This window comes from Arachis ipaensis, chromosome B4, assembly GCF_059453495.1.
Source record: "Arachis ipaensis isolate K30076 ecotype BB chromosome B4, ASM5945349v1, whole genome shotgun sequence".
In the NCBI taxonomy this organism is placed as follows: Eukaryota; Viridiplantae; Streptophyta; class Magnoliopsida; order Fabales; family Fabaceae; genus Arachis; species Arachis ipaensis.
In genome coordinates this window covers 111,040,398-111,055,819 of record NC_142439.1, presented here as the reverse complement: position 1 = coordinate 111,055,819, position 15,422 = coordinate 111,040,398, and the positions used below count along the sequence as shown (strand labels likewise).

Here is a 15,422-nt window from a genome sequence, read left to right as displayed (position 1 = left end):
ATGATTTATCAACTCTTGGCATTGCTCAAATGGCTTGATCTGTTGGTTCAATGCTGGCATGCTATGGACTACATAGTCCAACTTTGCTTGAGTTGCTATATCATACTCCATTCTGTCCACATACCTATGCTCTCCAATTGTATGATAGATATTCTTCCATTGGTAGAGATTTTGGGTGTACTCCCATACTTGGCCTATCGTAGGAACAATCCATTAACTGATTCTTGAACGTTTGCTGATTGTTCCTTTTGCCCCTCAAGAATTTTTGCCTGAAACTCCCTCTGTTGATCCAACATCTGAAGATGGAAGTTTTCTTGCTTCTCCATCATTTTCTGCTGCCAATGTAGTTGTTGCTCATGATCCTTCAAATATTACTCTTGTTGCCTCAAGTATTGCTCCTATTGTTGCTCCTGTGTTCTCATGTATTGTTGAAACATTTCTTCAATGGCTCTTTGCATTTGGCTCAGATCCATTGCACCAGGAGCTTGTTCCCCCTCCATTTGTGGTCTTCTCCTTCTTCCTTGAGCTCTCCTCTCTTGCTGATTGTCAGTGTCATCAGTGACACCCTCCATGCTTTGCTTGGTGATCCCTCTTCTCTCTTTTACCTTCTCAGTATTTTCATTCTTAAAGAGTACTCCAGCTCTCTTGCACAGCCTCAGAATGGTGCTTGGATGACTAAGTCTACTTGATTTACCAGTATCCTCAGCTATTTCTTGAATGCTATCTGCTATAAGCTGAGGTACATTGACTTCTCCTCCCCTAAGTATGCAATATGTCAGAATGGCTCTCTTGATTGTGACCTCAGATGTATTTGCAGTGGGAGGATGGATCTTCTCACTATTTCGTACCAACCTTTAGCTTCAGGTATGAGATCCATTCTCTTCAAGTGGCTTGGATTTCCTTCTGAGTCTCTTTCCCAATCTTTACCTTCAAAGCATATACCACTTAGTATCTCATCAGAATCACTTTTACCCTGCATTCTGTCTTCAAAGCTGGGTTTTCCATATGTTATCACCCTTATCTGCAGTACTCTCATAATGAACGATGGGCTAAAATCTACCTCAACCCCCCTAACATAACTCTTATAGGAGGGCTGTCCTTGCTTGTCCTCACAGCATTTGCATAAAACTCTCTTATCATGACTGCACTGATGTCTGTGAGAGGTTCACACAAAAGCTCACATCTCCTCTCTGCCTCTATTCTTCTCATGATGGGATATTCTCCATCTTTCAACCTGAACCCCATCTCTGGAATGACTTTCTTTGATTCCATTAGCCTATAATACCTTGATTCATGGAAGTGAGACTTAAATTTCTTGGTATCATAGGTTGGTGGTTTGGCTACTATTGGTTCCTTTCCTTTCCTTCTTCTAGAACTTGAGGAAGCCATATATTAAGAAGGAAAGAAGGAAGAAAGAAGAAACAAGGGTGAAATCGGGTTGGGGCACGGTTATAATGGAAAGAATGGGAGGTAAGGTGTTTCTTTGAGTTGGGCAAGGATGATGTAACGTGTGTGATGCGTATGCATCTTTCCTATCTTTTCCTAGTGAATTTGCATCTAATTTGTTGAGTTTAATAAAGAATTTATTATCTTTTAGCCAATATGGATGCTACTTTGAGTCTTTTGCAATTTTGTTTATTTTAGGTAGCATTCGGCAGGATTTGATGGAGTTTCTGCAGCACAAGAGTTAAAGAAGATGGCAGCAAGGAGCGACACGTACGCATGACAGATGCGTGCACGTGATTTGGAGCTTTCCATGGCGATGCGTGCGCATGACTGACGTGTACGCGTGATTTGAAGATTTGCTCAGCAACGCGTACGCGTGGCTGACGCGTGCACGTGACACACGAAGAAGACCATCAACGCGTACGCATGACCGACGCGTACACATGACATGCGCCACGTGCAGAAAATGCAGAAAAATGCTGGGGGTGATTTCTGGGCTGTTTTGACCCTGTTTCCAGCCCAGAAAACACAGATTAGAAGCTGTAGAATGGACAAAACAAGTGGTCCCCACCCATCAGCTAAAGACTTGTTAATTAATTCTAATTTAAATTCAAATTTCAATTTTAGAAAAAGATATTATTTTAGTTTGAGATAATAGATTTTAAATTAATTAAGATTTGATATAAAGGGAAAAGAAACTTCTCTTTTAGGGGATCCCCATTCCAGACTACCAAAATACATTTTATCAGAATCCTATTTTTCTCTGAACCATGAGCCACTAATCCTCCATTGTTAAGGTTAGGAGCTCTGTCTATTTGTATAGATTGATTTTATTACTTTTTCTATTTTAATTCATGTATGGATTTGCAATTTAAGAATTATTTTCGCTCTTTATCTTATGAATTTGGGTGGAACGGAAGTATGACCCTCTTTCTATTTGAGTTCTTGTATAACTTGGAAAAGCTCTTTACTTGAACAACAGCTTGAAAACATATTCTCCTAAATTTTAATTATTTGGATTTAACAGGATATGTGACATATAATCCTTTTATTTTTGGGTAATTAGAGTTTTTGTGGCATATAAACTGAAATTTGATCATGCAGCTTCTAATTGGAATTAATTGACCAAGAAATTGGCAGTTAATGAATTTTAGAGGAGACTAGAAAGGTCTAAGTAATTAGGGTCTAGTCACATATAGTTTGCCATAAATTAAATCCTACATGATTAAAATAGTTAGTAAGAAAAGTTAATCCGGAAAAATAGATAACTCTGAAGTCTTAACTGCTTTCTCCATATCTCATTCCCAACTCATTTACTTGCCTTCCTTCAATATTCTTTATATTGTTTAATGTCTTTTATGTTGCCCAAACATTACTTTTTGTTTGCCTGACTAAGCTTATCACTCAATTATTGTTGCTTGATCCATCGATCCTCGTGGGATCGACCCTCACTCACCTGAGGTATTACTTGGTACGACCCGGTGCACTTGCCGGTAAGTTAGTGGGTTACAAACACCGCACCAAGTTTTTAGCGCCGTTGCCGGGGAAATTAATAGTGATTAACAACTATCAGTTATTTGATTGCTTAGATTAGGCGTTTTAGTTTTAATTTTATTTAAATTCTGTTTATTATTTTGGAAAAATTTTTTTATATAGCACTAATATTTTTTCCTTTAATTTATGAAATTAAGTTTGGTGTCACCTAGTTAATTTTATTTTAATTTTCCTATTTATTTTTCTTGATTAATTTTTGAATTTTTTTATTTAAATTCAATTATTATTTTCGAATTTTTATTTATTTATTTATTTAGTAATTTTATTTTATTATTTTACATAGGTTATTTAGTAATCCCATCTTTTCTTGTTTTCTGTCTGTTTATGAGCAGGAACAGGAACAAGGAACCTTTGTTAGACTTTGATCCTGAACCTAAAAGGACTTGTAGGCAACATTTACAACAAGTGGTACACGGAATCATGATCTCAACACTTCTTCACAACTCTGCGTAACTAACCAGCAAGTGCACTGGGTCGTCCAAGTAATAAACCTTACGTGAGTAAGGGTCGATCCCACGGAGATTGTCGGCTTGAAGCAAGCTATGGTCATCCTTGTAAATCTCAGTCAGGCGGATTAAATTGGTTATGAAGTTTTAATAATTAAGATATAAATAAAACATAAAATAAAATAAAGTTACTTATGTAATTCATTGGTGGGAATTTCAGATAAGCGTATGGAGATGCTTTGTTGCTTCTGAACCTCTGCTTTCCTATTACCTCCTTCAAACCATGCGTTACCTCCTTCCATGGCAAGCTATATGATCCTCTCAGATGAAAACAAATCCATGTACGATCTCTGAACGGCTAATCAACTGTCAAATTCCTCGTCTCGGATGAAAAATACCATGTACAGCTACCGCACGGCTAATCATCTGTCGGTTTCCGCTAGTGTCAGAATAGGACCATTGTCCTTTTGCACACTGTCACTACGCCCAACATTTGCAAGTTTGAAGCTCGTCACATTCATCCCTTCCCAGATCCTACTCGAAATACCACAGACAACGTTTAGACTTTTCGGATCTCAGGAATGCTGCCTATGGTTCTAGCCTATACCACGAAGGTTCTAATCTCAGATTCAGATGCTCTGTTGTCAGGAGAGACGATGTGAATCGTTGATTAGAGACCCAAGAGAATATACTCCGGCTGTCGTCCAATGACTACGTTGAACATCATGTAGACCGCTTGTGGTTGTCAGGCACGCGGATCTTGGCTAAGCGAGTAACGAAGATAGTGGGTGATTGTCACGGATCACTCTTTCATTCTGACTTAACTGAATTAAGAACAAGAGTATATCTTGGAGAAGAAGTAGACGTGAATTGAAGGAAAAACAATAGTAACTGCATTAATTCATGAAGAACAGCAGAGCTCCACACCTTAATCTATGGGGTGTAGAAACTCCACCGTAGAAAATACATAAGTGAAAAGAGGTCTAGGCATGGCCGTGAGGCCAGCCTCCAAACGTGTACAATGATCTCTGATAAAGTATGTAAATTTCGATACAAAGATCCAAAGATGTTAAATAAATCTCTAAAAGTAGTTTTTATACTAAACTAGTAACCTAGGGTTACAGAAAATGAGTAACTAAGTGCAGATAGTGTAGAAATCCACTTCTGGGGCCCACTTGGTGTGTGCTTGGGCTGAGCATTGAAGCTTTTTCGTGCTTAGGCTGTTCTTGGAGTTAAACGCCAGCTTTGGTGCCAGTTTGGGTGTTTAACTCCAATTCTGGTGCCAGTTTGGGCGTTTTACGCCAGAATTTTTAGGCTGACTTTGAACGCCAGTTTGGGCCATCAAATATCGGGCAAAGTATGGACTATTATATATTTCTGGAAAGCCCAAGATGTCTAATTTTCAAAGCAATTGAGAGCGCACCAATTAAGCATCTGTAGCTCTAGAAAATCCACTTTGAGTTCAGGGAGGTCAGAATCCAACAGCATCTACAGTCCTTTTTCAGCCTCTGAATCAGATTTTTGCTCAGGTCCCTCAATTTCAGCCAGAAAATACCTGAAATCATAGAAAAATACACAAACTCATAGTAAAGTCTAGAATTGTGAATTTTAAATAAAAAATAATAAAAACATGATAAAAACTAACTAAAATATACTAAAAACTATGTAAAAACAATGCCAAAAAGGGTATAAATTATCCGCTCATCACAACACCAAACTTAAATTGTTGCTTGTCCCCAAGCAACTAAATACAAGATAGGATAAAAAGAAGAGAATATACAATAAATTTCAAAAATATCAATGAAGATTAGTCTCAATTAGATGAGCGGGACTTGTAGCTTTTTGCTTCTGAACAGTTTTGGCATCTCACTTTATCCTTTGAAGTTCAGAATGATTGGCATCTATAGGAACTCAGAATTCAGATAGTGTTATTGATTCTCCTAGTTCAGTATGTTGATTCTTGAACACAGCTACTTTATGAGTCTTGGCCGTGACCCTAAGCATTCTGTTTTCCAGTATTACCACCGGATACATAAATGCCACAGACACATGACTGAGTAAACCTTTTCATATTGTGACTCTGCTTTGCTAAAGTCCCCAGTTAGAGGTGTCCAGAGCTCTTAAGCACACTCTTTTTGCTTTGGACCATGACTTTAACCGCTCAATCTCAAGTTCTTCACTTGACACCTTCACGCCACAAGGACATGGTTAGGGACAGCTTGGTTTAGCCGCTTAGGCCAGGATTTTATTCCTTTAGGCCCTCCTATCCATTAATGCTCAAAGCCTTGGATCCTTTTTACCCTTGCCTTTAGGTTTAAAGGGCTATTGGCTTTTTCTACTTGCTTTTTCTTTTTCTTTGTCTCTTTTTTTTTCGCAAGCTTTGTCTTTCACTGCTTTTCTTGCTTCAAGAATCAATTTTATGATTTTTCATATCATCAATAACATTTCTCCTTTTTCATTATTCTTTCAAGAGCCAACAATTTTAACATTCATAAACAACAAATTCAAAAATATGCACTGTTCAAGCATTCATTCAGAAAACAAAAAGTATTGCCACCACATCAAAATAATTAAGCTAACTTCAAGATAAAATTCGAAAGCATGCACTTCTTGTTCTTTTGCAATTAAAAATATATTTCATTTAAGAAAGGTGAAGGATTCATAGGACATTCATAACTTTAAGGCATAGACACTAAACACTAATGATCATGTAATAAAGACATAAACATAGATAAAACATAAAGCATAGGGAACGAAAAACATAAGATAAAGAACAAGGAAATTAAAGAACGGGTCCACCTTAGTGATGGCGGCTAGTTATTCCTCTTGAAGATCTTATGGAGTGCTTGAGCTCCTCTATGTCTCTTCCTTGCCTTTGTTGCTCCTCTCTCATGGCCTTTTGGTCCTCTCTAATTTCATGGAGGATGATGGAGTGCTCTTGGTGCTCCATCCTTAGTTGCTCCATGTTGGAACACAAATCTCCTAAGGAGGTGTTAATTTTCTCCCAATAGTTGTGTGGAAGGAAATGCATTCCTTGAGGCATCTCAGGGATTTCTTGATGAGGAGCTTCCTCATGCTCTTGTTGAGGTCCATAAGTGGGCTCTCTTGTTTGCTCCATCATTTTCTTAGTGATGGGCTTGTCCTCTTCAATGAGGGTGTCTTCCTCTATGACAACTCCAGCTGAATTACACAGGTGATAGACGAGATGAAGAAAGGCTAACCTTGCCAAAGTGGAGGGCTTGTCCGCCACCTTGTAGAGTTCTAGGGATATGATCTCATGAACTTCTACTTCTTCTCCAATCATGATACCATAGATCATGATAGCCCGGTCCACAGTAACTTCAGATCGATTGCTAGTAGGAATGATAGAGCGTTGGATGAACTCTAGCCATCCCCTAGCCACGGGTTTGAGGTCAGGCCTTCTCAATTGAACCGGCTTGCCTCTTGAGTCTCTCTTCTATTGAGCTTCTTCCACACAGATGTCCATGAGGACTTGGTCCAACCTTTGATCAAAGTTGACTCTTCTAGTGAAAGGATGAGTATCTTCTTGCATTATTGGCAGGTTAAATGCCAACCTCACATTTTTCGGACTAAAATCCAAGTATTTCCCCCGAACCATTGTGAGCCAATTCTTTGGGTTCGGGTTCACACTTTGATCATGGTTCTTAGTGATCCATGCATTAGCATAGAACTCTTGAACCATTAAGATCCCGACTTGTTGGATGGGGTTGGTGAGAGTTTCCTAACCTCTTCTTTGAATCTCACGTCGGATCTCCGGATGTTCACTCTTTTTTAGCATGAAGGGGACCTCAGGGATCACCTTTTTCTTTGCCACAACTTCATAAAAGTGGTCTTGATGCACTTTTGAGATGAATCTCTCCATCTCCCATGACTCAGAGGTGGAAGCAATTGCCTTTCCTTTCCTCTTTCTAGAGGTTTCTCCGGCCTTAGGTGCCATTAATGGTTATGAAAAAATAAAAAAAAAAGCAAAGCTTTTTCCACACCAAACTTGAAATGTTTGCTCGACCTCGAGCAAAAGAAGAAAGAAAGGAGGAGAAGAAGAAGAAATGGAGGAGATGGAGTGGTGGTTTGGGAAAGAGAGTATGGAGAAGATGATAAGATTTGATAGGTGAATGGTGTTTGGGAAAGAGGTATTGAGGTGATTGGTCAAGGGTGTACGGGGAAGAATGTTATGGAAAGGTGTGAAGAAGAGAGAAGAAGAGGTGGGCTAGGTGGGGATCCTGTGGAGTCCACAGATCCTGAGGTGTCAAGGAATTCTGCTCCCTGCACTATTATGGCATTTAAACGCCCATTGTGTGCCAAATCTAGCATTTAACGCCAGCTCTGCTACCTTTCCTGGCGTTAAACGCCAGCCTGCTGCCCCTTTCTGGCGTTTAACGCCAGCCAGACACTCTTTTCTGGCGTTAAACGCCAGTCTGTCTGCCATTTCTAGCATTTAACGCCAGCCAGACACCACACACCCTTTTCTAGCGTTAAACACCCAGAATGCTGCCAGGCTGGGCGTTAAACGCCCACTCTGCTATCCTTACTGGCGTTTAAATGCCAGTAAGCTTGTCCTTCAGGGTGTACTATTTTGGATGCTGTTTTTCATTCTGTTTTTGATTTTGTAGTTGTTTTTGTGACTTCACATGATCATCAACCTAAAGAAAACATAAAATAACAATGGAAAACAAGTATATAAATATAATTAAATAACATTGGGTTGCCTCCCAATAAGCGCTTCTTTAATGTCAATAGCTTGACAGTGAGCTCTTAGAGAGCTTCACAGAGACTCAGAGCTTAATGGTGGCCTCCCAACACCAAACTTAGAAGTTGAGTGTGGGAGCTTTGTTTGACTCTGTATTGAGAGATTCTTTTCATGCTTCCTCTCCATGGTTACAGAAGAAGATCCTTGAGCCTTAAACACAAGGTAGTCCTCATTCAATTGAAGGACTATCTCTCCTCTGTCCACATCAATCACAGCTCTTGCTGTGGCTAGGAAGGGTCTTCCTAGGATGATGGATTCATCCTCATCCTTCCCAGTGTCTAGGATTATGAAATCAGCAGGGATGTACAGGCCTTCAACCTTCACCAAGACATCCTCTACAAGTCCATAAGCCTGTTTTCTTGAATTATCTGCCATCTCTAGTGAGATTCTTGCAGCTTGCACCTCAAAGATCCCTAGTTTCTCCATTACAGAGAGGGGCATGAGGTTTATCCCTGATCCCAGGTCACACAGAGCTTTGTCAAAGGTCATGGTGCCTATGGTACAAGGTATTAAGAACTTTCCAGGATCCTATTTCTTCTGAGGTAATTTCAGTTGAACCAGATCATTCAGTTCATTGATGAGCAGTGGAGGTTCATCCTCCCAAGTCTCATTACCAAATAACTTGGCATTCAGCTTCATGATTGTTCTTAGATACTGAGCAACTTGCTCTTCAATAATATCTTCACCCTCTTCTGAAGAAGAATACTCATCAGAGCTCATGATTGGCAACAGTAAGTTCAGTGGATTCTCTATGGTCTCTGTATGAGCCTCAGATTCCTTCGGTTCCTCAATAGGGAACTCCTTAGTAGTCAGTGGATGTCCATTGAGGTCTTCCTCAGTGGAAATCACTGCCTCTTCCTCCTCTCCAAGTTTGGCCATGTTGGTTATATTTATGGCCTTGCACTCTCTTTTTGGATTTTTTTCTGTATTGCTTGGGAGAGTACTAGGAGGGAGTTCAGTAACTCTTTTACTCAGCTGACCCACTTGTGCCTCCAAATTTCTAATGGAGGACTTTACTTCAGTCATGAAACTGAGAGTGCTGTTAGATAGATCAGAGACTACAGTTGCTAAGTCAGAGTGGCTCTGCTTAGAATTCTTTGTCTGTTGCTGAGAAGATGATGGAAAAAGTTTGCTATTGCCAAACCTGTTTCTTCCACCATTATTATTATTATTGAAGCCTTGTTGAGGCTTCTGTTGATCCTTCCATGAGAGATTAGGATGATTCCTCCATGAAGGATTGTAAGTGTTTCTATAGGAATCTCCCATGTAATTCACTTCTTCCATTCCAAGATTCTCAGGGTCATAGGCTTCTCCTTCAGAGGAGGCTTCCTTAGTACTGTCAGATGCAGCTTGCATTCCAGTCAGACTCTGTGATATCATATTGACTTGCTGAGTCAATATTTTATTCTGAGCCAATATGGCATTCAGAGTAACAATCTCAAGAACTCCTTTCTTCTGAGTTGTCCCATTATTCACAGGATTTCTTTCAGAAGTGTACATGAACTGGTTATTTGCAACCATTTCAATGAGTTCCTGGGCTTCTTCAGGCGTCTTCTTCAGATGAAGAGATCCACCAGCAGAGTGGTCCAATGACATCTTGGACAATTCAGACAGACCATCATAGAATATGCATATGATACTCCATTCTAAAAGCATGCTAGAAGGACATCTTCTGATCAATTGCTTGTATCTTTCCCAAGCTTCATAGAGGGATTCGCCTTCCTTCTGTCTGAAGGTCTAGACTTCCACTCTAAGCTTACTCAACTTTTGAGGTGGAAATAATTTGGCCAAGAAAGCATTGACCAACTTTTCCCAAGAGTTCAGGCTTTCTTTAGGTTGTGAGTCCAACCACGTCCTAACTTTGTCTCTTATAGCAAAGGGGAAAAGCATAAGTCCGTAGACCTCAGGATTAACCCCATTGGTCTTAACAGTGTTATAGATTTGCAAGAATTCAGCTAAAAACTTATGAGGATCTTCCAATAGAAGTCTATGAAACTTGCAATTCTGCTGCATTAGAGAAACTAATTGAGGCTTAAGCTCAAAATTGTTTGCTCCAATTGCAGGAATTGAGATGCTTCTTCCATAGAAGTCAGAAGATGGTGCAACAAAGTCACCAAGCATCTTCTTTGCATCTCCACTATTGTTATTGGGTTTGGCCATGTCTTCTTCTTTTCGAAAATATCTGTAAGATTTTCTCCAGAGAGTTGTGCTTTAGCTTCCTCTTCAGAGTCCTTTTAGGTTCAGGATCAGCTTCAATAAGAATGTTCTTATCCTTGGTTCTGCTCATATGAAAAAGAAGAGAACAGAGAAGAAGAGAAATCATCTATGCCACAGTATAGAGATTCCTTTATGTGAGTAGAAGAAGAGAAGAAGAGAAGAATGATGTAGAGAAAAGAGATGAAGAATTCGAACACAGAGAGGGAGAGAGGGTTTGAATTATAAAAAGAGAAGTGTTAGTAAATAAATAAAATAAATAGAAAGAGATGAGAGAGAGAGAGAGAGTTTTCAAAAATAATTAAAAAGAAAAGAAAAATATTTTTGTTTTTATTTTAATTATTAGTTAGAATTCAAATTTATTAAAAGGAATAAAATAAAATTAAAATTTAAAACAATTGGTTAATTAAAAAGGAATTTTGAAAAAGTGGTGAGGAGTTTTTGAAAATTAGAGAGAGAAAAGTAGTTAGGTAGTTTTGAAAAAGATAAGAATTAGTAAAACAAATAAAAAGTCAAGTAGTTAATTGAAAAAGATTTGAAAATCAATTTTGAAAAGATAAGAAGTAAAAAAAGATTTTGAAATTAAGTTTTGAAAAAGATATGATTGAAATTTATTTTGAAAAATATTTGAAAAGGAAATTAAAAAGATTTGATTTTTGAAAATTAAAGTTGATTACTTGACTAACAAGAAACTAAAAGAAATGATTGTAGAATTTAAAGATTGATCTTTTCTTAATAGGCAAGTAACAACTTGAAAATTTTGAATCAAAACATTAATTGTTAGCATTAATTTCGAAAATATGAAGCAAAATTAAGAAAAAAATTTTGAAAATCAATTTTAAAATTTTCGAAAATATTAAGAAGAAAAATGAAAAATATTTGATTTTTGAAAAAGATTTGAAAAGATAGAATTTTTAAATTGAAATTTTGACTTGACTAACAAGAAACAACTAAATTTTAAAAATGTTTGACCAAATCAAATCAAAATTTCAAAAATTATGAGTAAGATAAGGGAAAGACATTATTTTTTATTTTTGAATTAATGTGGAAAGAGAAAAACAACAAAATGAAACATGACATAAAAAATTTAAGATCAAAACTAATAATGCATGCAAGAACACTTTGAATGTCAAGATGAACACCAAGAACACTTTGAAGATCAAGATGAACATCAAGAACATATTTTTGAAAATTTTTAAGAAAAGAAAGACATACAAGACACCAAACTTAAAAATTTTTAATCTTTAGACACTAATAATTTGAAAATGCATATGAAAAACAAGAAAGACACAAAACAAGAAAATTTAAAGATCAAACAAGGAAAATTATCAAGAACAACTTGAAGATCAAAGAAGAACATGATGCATGAGTTTTCGAAAATTTAAAGAAAAATTAAAACATGCAATTGACACCAAACTTAAAATTTGACACTGGACTCAAACAAGAAACATAAAATTTTTGGTTTTTTTGGTTTTATTAAATTTTTTTTTTGTAATTTTTTGAAAATTATTTTGGGAAGAAGAAAATAAAAAGACACAAAATTTTTAATAAGAATTCCAGGAATCATGCAATGTTAGTCTAAAGTTTCGGTCCAAAAGATTAGACATGGCCAAATAGCCAGCCAAGCTTTAGCACAAAACATACAAGCATGTCAATGAGAAGTGGAAACCTGAGTCCAAAAGATTAGACATGGCTAAACAGCCAGCCAGGCTTCGCATATCTCATGAAACTCTAGAATTCATTCTTAAAAATTCTGAAGAACAAATATATATTTTTTTTTGAAATTTTTCGAAAATAAAAAATAAAAAGCTTAAAAATAAAATAAAATTACCTAATCTAAGCAACAAGATGAACCATCAGTTGTCCAAACTTGAACAATCCCCGGCAACAGTGCCAAAAACTTGGTACACAGAATTGTGATCTCAACACTTCTTCACAACTCTGCGTAACTAACCAGCAAGTGCACTGGGTCGTCCAAGTAATAAACCTTACGTGAGTAAGGGTCGATCCCACGGAGATTGTCGGCTTGAAGCAAGCTATGGTCATCATTGTAAATCTCAGTCAGGCGGATTAAATTGGTTGTGAAGTTTTAATAATTAAAATATAAATAAAACATAAAATAAAATAAAGTTACTTATGTAATTCATTGGTGGGAATTTCAAATAAGCATATGGAGATGTTTTGTTGCTTCTGAACCTCTGCTTTCCTATTACCTCCTTCCAACCATGCGTTACCTCCTTCCATGGCAAGCTGTATGATCCTCTCGGATGAAAACAAATCCATGTACGATCTCTGTACGGCTAATTGATGAGCGGATAATTTATACGCTTTTTGGCATTGTTTTTAGTATGTTTTTAGTACATTTTAGTTAGTTTTTATTATGTTTTTATTAGTTTTTAAATAAAAATCACTTTTCTGGGCTTTACTATGAGTTTGTGTGTTTTTCTGTGATTTCAGGTATTTTCTGGCTGAAATTGAGGGACCTGAGCAAAAATCTGATTCAGAGGCTAAAAAAGGACTGCAGATGCTGTTGGATTCTGATCTCCCTGCACTAAAAGTGGATTTTCTGGAGCTACAGAAGCCCAATTGGCACGCTCTTAATTGCGTTAGAAAGTAGACATCCTGGGCTTTTCAGCAATATATAATAGTCCATACTTTTCCCGATATTTGATGGCCCAAACAGGCGTTCCAAGTCAGCTCAAGAATTCTGGCGTTTAACTCCAGAACTGGCACAAAAGCTGGAGTTAAACGCCCAAACTGGCATAAAAGCTGGCGTTTAACTCCAAGAAATGTCTCTACACATGAAAGCTTCAATGCTCAGCCCAAGCACACACCAAGTGGGCCCCGGAAGTGAAATTTTATAATAAACACCCTAGCTTACTCATTTTCTGTAACCCTAGGCCACTAGTTTACTATAAATACTACTTTCAGTGATTCATATTGTACCTGATGACATTCTACACGTTTCTCATTGTATTTTCTATGGTATGAGTCTCTAAACCCCATTGTTGGGGGTGAGGAGCTCTGCTGTTCTTCATGAATTAATGCAATTACTACTGTTTTCCATTCTATTACGCTTGCTTCCATTCTAAGGTATTCATTCGCACTTCAACTTGATGAATGTGATGATCCGTGACACTCATCATCATTCTCACCTATGAACGCGTGCCTGACAACCACCTCCGTTCTACTTTAGATTGAATGCATATATCTTAGCCTCATGATTCAAATCAGAGTCTTCGTGGTATAAGCTAGAATCATTGGCGGTCATTCCTGAGATCCGGAACGTCTAAACCTTATCTATGGTATTCTGAGTAGGATCTGGGAAGGGATGACTGTGACGAGCTTCAAACTCGCGAGTGTTGGGCGTAGTGACAGACGCAAAAGGATCAATGGATCCTATTCCGACATGATCGAGAACCGACAGATGATTAGCCGTGCGGTGACAGCGCATTTGGAACATTTTCACTGAGAGGACGGGATGTAGCCATTGACAACGGTGATGCCCAACATAAAGCTTGCCATGGAAGGAGTCTTGCGTGCATGAAGAAGAAGACGGTAGGAAAGCAGAGGTTCAGAAGACAAAGCATCTCCAAAGCCTCAACCTGTTCTTCATTACTGCATAACAAGTATTTATTTCATGTTCTTTTACTTTTTACAATTAAATCTGAGAATTACTGATATCCTGACTAAGAGTTACAAGATAACTATGGCTTGCTTCAAGCCGACAATCTCCGTGGGATCGACCCTTACTCACGTAAGGTATTACTTGGACGACCCAGTGCACTTGCTGGTTAGTTGTGCGGAGTTACAAAAGTGTGATTGTAATTTCGTGCACCAAGTTTTTTGGCGCCGTTGCCGGGGATTGTTTGAGTTTGGACAACTGACGGTTTATCTTGTTGCTTAGATTAGGAATATTTTATTTTTGTTGGTTTAGAGTCTTTTATTTGAGTTTAGTTTTATATTTTAAGTTTGGTGTCAATTGCATGCTTTTATTTTCTTTTAATTTTTCGAAATTGCATGTCCTCGGTTCTTTCTTGATTTTTAAAAATTCTAAGTTTGGTGTCTTCTTTGTGTTTTCCTTTAATTTTTCGAAAATTTTTGTTTGATTCTCTAAAATTTTTAAGTTTGGTGTGTTTTTGTGCTTTTATTTACTTAAAAATCTTTTAAAAATTTGTTCTTGGTGTTCATCTTGATCTTCAAAGTGTTCTTGGTGTTCATCTTGATATCCAAAGTTTTCTTGTTTTTTCTCTGTGTTTTGATCTAAAATTTCTAAGTTTAGTGTCATTTTGTTGTTTTTCTCTTTTCTCATTAAAATTCAAAAATCAGAAAAATATCTTTTCCTTAATTTTCTCATTATTTTCGAAATTTTGCATTAAAATTAGTCAAAGATTTTCAAATCATATCTTTTTTTTTAGTCAAGTTAAAATTCTAATTTCAAAAATTGATTTTTTTAAATCTTTTTCAAAAATCAAATCTTTTTAATTTCTTCAATCATATCTTTTTTCTTTTAATATGCAATCGTATCTTCTCAATCATATCTTTTTCAAAATAATTCTCAATCATATCTTTTTTTTAATTGCTAATTTCAAAATCTTTTTAATTAATTAATTAATTTAGTTTTCAACTTGCTTTTATTTTATTTTATTTCTATTATTTTCGAAATTTTATTTTATTTTCCATTATTTTATTTTCTTCTATTTTAATTTCGGTTATTTTAATTAAATAAAAATAAAAATAAAAATATAATTGCAATCCACATTATCTCCCTTTCTCCATCATGGATCTAAGTGGAAGTGAACAGTCCAGAAGGACTCTGGAGTCATATGCTAACCCCATTACAGCTGCATATGGGAGTAGCATCTGTATACCTCCCATCAAAGCAAGCAGCTTTGAGTTAAACCCTCAGCTTATTATCATGGTGCAGCAGAATTGCCAGTATTCTGGTCTTCCACAGGAAGAACCTACTGAGTTTCTGGCACAGTTCTTACAAA

General features: G+C 37.0%; 1 non-coding gene across 1 annotated transcript; it reads left to right on the top strand.

Annotated features, from left to right (window-relative positions):
* Window positions 1–9,868: 9,868 nt before the first annotated feature.
* Window positions 9,869–9,972, top strand: LOC148568774 (small nucleolar RNA R71). Its single transcript, XR_015882935.1, has one exon. It is a non-coding gene; the product is annotated as a small nucleolar RNA R71 (small nucleolar RNA).
* Window positions 9,973–15,422: the final 5,450 nt, after the last annotated feature.